The 5,996-nt window shown below is 41.4% G+C and overlaps 1 non-coding gene across 1 annotated transcript; it reads left to right on the forward strand.

Annotated features, from left to right (window-relative positions):
- The first annotated feature begins 268 nt into the window (after window positions 1-268).
- On the forward strand, window positions 269-375 carry LOC150019228 (U6 spliceosomal RNA). Its single transcript, XR_016509410.1, has one exon. It is a non-coding gene; the product is annotated as a U6 spliceosomal RNA (small nuclear RNA).
- Window positions 376-5,996: the final 5,621 nt, after the last annotated feature.

The following is a 5,996-nucleotide window of genomic DNA, read 5'->3' on the forward strand; positions in this document are numbered from 1 at the left end:
ATAAGGTATTAAGCAAAAAGGAAAAAGGACTCATGGAGTTGGACAAGAGTGTGGTGATTGCTGGGGGGAGGAGGTTTAAGGGGACTAAGTGGTAATGGAAAAAATACAATAAAGACAAAATTTAAAAAAACAACAAACCTTAATCATGCAGAGAGGATTTGTGAATACAAATTTCAGCTGGTTATGAAGTACTCACTGGGAGGAAATTCCCTATGATGCTTCCTTTCCCACTCTCTGAAAGGAACCATATGTCATGTTGTCCTCTCTCATGCCTGCCGTGGGAGCACGTGTACTAAAATTGGAATGATACAAAGGAGATTAGCATTGTCCCTGCACAAGGATGACAAGCAAATTCATGAAGTGTTTCATGTTGTCCTGTTTCTTCAAACTGCTTATGCTTTCTTTCCTACCCTTACTCTCAGCTGACAAAAATAGAAGCAATCCCAAGGAATGTCCTCATTGTTCAACTACCAAATCAATCAGACTCTGCACGTGATCCTAGACTTCCTGTCTCTTCTTCTGTTCCTAAAGATGAAGATGCCTGATCCTATATCATCATTAGGGAAATTTCCCTATTGGGCACTGGATCCTGTCCCTTCCTGCTACTCCTGCCCTTCCAGTGTTTTTGAGGAACTTCACTTTTGCAATTACTTCTTCTTTCTTCTGTTGGAACTATATCGAATTGCTATTAGTTTTCTGCCTGGAAAGCAAGTACTTCTCCAGAGCCCTAGGGGTCAGCTCTGTGATATTCTTATTGTATCGTTTTCTAGTCATCAAGGAATAAACTTTTTCTTCTGTGTTAACTGAGGTTCTGTAAATTAAAGAGAGAGAGAGAGAGAGAGAGAGAGAGAGAGAGAGAGAGAGAGAGAGAGAGAGAGAGAAGGAAATCCCACACAGATTAGCAAGAGAAAAGATAGGAGACCACATAAAAATGTGATTCAAGGAGATTAGAAATAGGGGTTTATAGATCATTTTAATAGGGAAAGAGATGGAGGAGAAGGGCACTCATGGGTAAACAAATGATGTTTAGGTAAAATAAATAGGACCTTAGGAAAATACATGGGGGAAGTGATAGTTTTCTGACAACCTTAGTGGCATATTCATAGCACTGTGCTGAATTATGCTCATTGGCATACAAACACTACAACAAACTCTGCCTTAAGCACAGCCTTCTCCAGCTACCACTCTATTTCTCAGCTCCTCTTCATAGGAGCCAGGGGGCTATTTTAAAATTGATCAGTCTCCTGATTAATTCACTCAAGCTTCTCATTGCACTTAGAATAAAACCCAAATTCCTTGTCTCCTTCTACAGAGTTCTACATGATGTAGTCTCCATATGCCTCCCTATTCACATCTAATCCCTTAATCATCTGCACAACTATGTCTTCCATAGAAACTAAACACAGAACCCGATTTCTTTGAGATTGATCAACAGTGGACATAAACAATATTTTTGGGGGATAAATGTATAAGAAGAGTCAACAAACCAAAGAAGATTTACTAATCCAATATAATTGGGAGGATCATTTGAAAATTGTTCCTTGAGTGTATTTTTTTTTATGTGTTTTATTGATTACAGTGTTACATTTGTTCCAATTTCCCTTCCCTCTGCTCCCCTCCACCCGGTGGCCCCCCTCCCTCCCCTTGTCCCCCCCCTTTTAGTCCTTGTCCATTGGTTGTGCATATAGTTCTTCTCAACCTCTGTCTATTCCATTCCCTCCTACGATGTTTCTTAATTCCTATACCATCTCCCTCCCTCTCCCCCTTTCCCTTCCCTGCTGACTTCCCCCCAATACGCTCCCCATACCTATAGTTCTTTTTCCACTCTCATTGCCTATTTAGTTTGCCTTTGTTTCAATTCCCTAGCTTCTGTTGTTGTTTCTTGTGATGCAGTTTTCATTTTAGTGTTCATAGGTTTGATCCTCCTTTTTCTAAACCAGTCCTTTTAACATCTCATATAACAGTGGTTTGGATCTAATGAACTCTTTAAGTTTTATTTTGTCCTGGAAACACTTCCTCTGCCCTTCTATTCTGAATGACAGCTTCGCTGGATAAAGTATTCGTGGTTGTAGGTTTTGGATTTTCATTACTTTGAATATTTCTTGCCAGTCCCTTCTTGCTTGCAGGGTCTCCCTTGAGAAGTCAGCTGATAGTCTAATTGGGACCCCTTTGTACATGATTCTTTTCTTCTCTCTTGCTGCTTTTAAGATTCTCTCTTTATCTTTAACTTTTGACATTTTGATTATAATGTGTCTTGGAGTGGTTCTCCCTGGGTCCAGTTTTTCTGGAACTCTCTGTGCTTCCTGGACCTGTAAGTCTATTTCCTTCCCCAAGTTTGGGAAGTTCTGCTTTATTATATTTTCACTTAGTTTTTCAAATTCTAGTTCTTCTTCTTTGCCCTCTGGCAATCCGATCACCCGTATGTTGGATCTCTTATAGCTGTCCCAGAGGTTTCTGATCCTCTCATCATTTTCCTTGCTTCCCGTTTCCTCTCTCTGCACTGGTTGGCTGTTTCTTCCTTCTCTATGTTCTGGTTTGTTGATTTGAACTCTGGATTTTATTTCCTCACCATCTGTCTCGTATGTGGTTTTGTTCCTTTCAGTATGAGTGTTTTTCAATTCTTCCTCATCTTTTTCCAGATCTTTTGTTAATTCTGTAAGCCACCTGATAACAATGGCCCTGAACTGAGCCTCTGACAGGTTTCTTATTTGTTCATCTGTCAGGTTCTTCATCTGTTGCCTGGTGAGCTGCACCACCGGGATTTCTATAGTTGTCTGCCTCATTTTGACAGATGTGTTTTGTTTTCTTGGGCCAGCTATAGGGGGCAGTGCCTGTGTACTTGTCACAACCCAACGACCGGTGGCGATCCGCAACCTTTCTCACCGCGCTGTGGCACTTTGTGTGGGGGCGGGGTCCAAGATGGATTCCTGCAGTTATTCCGTTAGGAGACCAGGATCCGTCCTCCCGCCCTCTGGGTCTCACCGTTCGAGGTGATGCGGTGGTTGCTTTTCCCAGTGTTGGGGTCGCAAGCTGCCGGGGTTAGACTGCAGCTGAGATTGCTCTCCCTGCCGATGTCCCTGGTGCGACCACAAACAGCACCGCCCCCTTTCGCTCTTTTTACCTGCCCAAAGGGCGCCACTGGTTTATAACTTTATACGTTAGACTTCTGTTTAGCTTTATTTTCTGGAATTTCTAGTTATCTTTTGTTTTGAAGTAGTTGTATTCCTCTCTAGTTGTAGAAGGAGACCGAGCGTGTCCGTCTAAGCCTCCATCTTGGCCGGAAGTCTTCCTTGAGTGTATTAAAGGCTGCCTTAATGATATGATATTGTTAATGCAGTGTAGATGTAGGGTTGTATGTAATCAGTGACACTGAGGTAATTCCAGGAGACAGAATCCTTGGACGAATGGGGGGCTGCTGCATGCTCAGGCAAGTCAGCCAAGAGCAGAGCAGAAATCCATCCTTTTATTGAGTTTAACATGATACTAAAAATAGATTAATGAGAACAGGCTCAAGGTAAAGAATTTAAAAAATTTACAGAACATAATCATTATCTATAAAAGTTAAGCAGGATAACATATGATGAGGCTTTAACTTCCTAAAGATTTATAACTTTGTCCTTATGTCTGGTTTCAAGCAAGACGTTATCTATAAGGCAAGGAGATGGAGTACTCAGCAAGGTCTCTTTGCTCTCAGGATACCACGGCTCAGTGGCCTGATACAGCTTGCAGCTGCAGGCATCAGCAAGGCCAGCTTGCTTAACTGAGTCACAGGACACTTGGGCAGAAAGGCATGGGAACATGTCCTTCCTCAGAGGCCCGATTTCCTCCAACAATGCAGCCTCCTGAGTCACCTAGTCACTTGATTTCCAATGGTCAGCCACTTGGTATTTACAAAGACCAAATAACATGCCTGGAGCTGATATTCAAACATCAAGGAGCTCTCTGCCTTGGAAGACACAGTCCTGCTCCAGAGCCCTAGGGGTTTTTCTCTGTGAACTCCACACAGCTTACTTATCTACCACAGATAACTCTTGCCCAAAAGATCTGCAGGGCAATAAGGACCAAGAAGCAGGCAAGCTTGCAGCACACCCTGGACCTGAAGCAGAGCACTTTCTTACTCTAGCAATACTCAAAACTGTCAGCATTCTGAGTTAATCAAGTAAGGTATTGAAGGAGTATTCCCACAACTGTTGTGTATATGCCATCTGCAAACCCCACAGAGGCATTGTTCCTCTTTCTTGTTGGAGGCTACAAAGTACAACCTTTACCTAAAATTTTACAACCACCTAGATTCTATAATTAATGTTTACTTTATCACATTCATCTGTTTATTGTTACTTTAAAAAAATCTGTAAACATAAGACCAGCACATACTTATGCTCCGGATTTAATGGTTAAATTTAAATGTTATAGGTACAACAAAACATAAAAACTATGTACTTGTGCACTTCTTGAACACAGATTACTCAAAGTGACTACCAGTACTTTGTCTATTTTCCCAAATGGACCAGCACATGCAGATGAAGGGATGCATGTGAATGTGATGTGCCATACAAAATCTCCTGGACCGAGAAGGGAAGAGGAGAAATGGCCACGTCTTGAGTCTCATGAATGAACCCTATCTCTGCTACAGCCTACCCTTTAGCAAGGATAAGAAAAGCTTGATGGCATGAATGGGGAATCCTGTCTAGTGTTTCCTTCAGAGAAAAGAAAATTGGGGCCATTCTCCAGAATTGGTGGACAATGTTTATATGGGATTGATTTGGGCTTAGAGAAAGAATATGTCCTGGAGTTCCCCAACCTGTCATAGGGACACTGCCACATTATCCATATATTCCTAGCTCTTAAACTCATTATCTGGAGTTTTACTTTTCTGTGTGTTAAGTGTGGCATTTTAAACTTATCCCCTCATTAAACACTAATATCCTACTTTGTACACTGTTTCCTAAAAATCCTAGCTCAAATCTGCAAAGAGAATTCCAGCTTTCTGATGAGTTTTGAATGCTCCACATAATCTCGATAAACACTTTGCTAGTGAAACCTGTGTAGCAACTGGTTAGAGACTTGGTCATTAAAGATATTTACATTTGAAAAGGTAACACAGATTCTGAAAGGGGAGGAGGGGTCTCTTCATGGAAAGAATAAACTTTTTAAAATTTGTAATTTGTCCGTTTAATTTGTATTTGTTCAATGGTATAGGTCAAGTGGTTGAATCAGTGAGCTAGCAGTCTGCCAAATCTCTTTAGCAAGCTATACATAATATGGATTAGTCAGCAACATTCAAATCAATCTTCTGTACCAAAAAGAATGTCCTTCAGGAATGCTGCTGTATTTAGTCGTGCAGCTTTCTTGTGTGCACCCCATGATTGCCTGAGCTCCCACTCTAGAGTTGTGCCATTTTACATTCTTACTTTATTTTGTGTTGATTTTTTCCCCTCTACCCATGTTAACTTTAGGTAAAAATGAGATATTCTTTTTGATAAATTCAAGTTAACTCTTAAAAACAAACAAATAAACAAGATATTGCATTCAATATTGAAGATGCCCTGCTGGACTTTCAGATCCAAGATGATGGAAGAGTAAGTGGAAGCTACACTAACCTTCTCCCAAGACCAATCTGGAATTACAACTAAATTATAGAGAAATAACCAAAATAACCAACTGAGTATGATCAGGAGAGAAGCCTAATAACCACAAGGAGAAAGAAGAAACCACTTCACCACAACGTGACTGGTAGGGAGTGCAGAGGAGGCACAGAGGGTTGACTGGGCTCCCATAGGTGGCAGCTGAAGTTCCAGAGAGATATTTCAGTGGCCAGGGGTTCCCCTTGATAAGTGTGGGGTCTAAACCCCAAGTTGGGCTCCCCAGCATTCAGCACCAGAGCTAGACAGAAACCCATATAATATCCATCTGGGAAAACCAGCAGGGTTTCTGTCTGCCAGGGAGAGATGGGTAGATTCAGAGAGACATTTAAAGGGCTGATGCAGAAAACTTTG

The sequence above is a fragment of the Furipterus horrens genome, unplaced genomic scaffold (assembly GCF_987537825.1).
Source record: "Furipterus horrens unplaced genomic scaffold, mFurHor1.1.pri manual_scaffold_2, whole genome shotgun sequence".
Classification (NCBI taxonomy): domain Eukaryota; kingdom Metazoa; phylum Chordata; class Mammalia; order Chiroptera; family Furipteridae; genus Furipterus; species Furipterus horrens.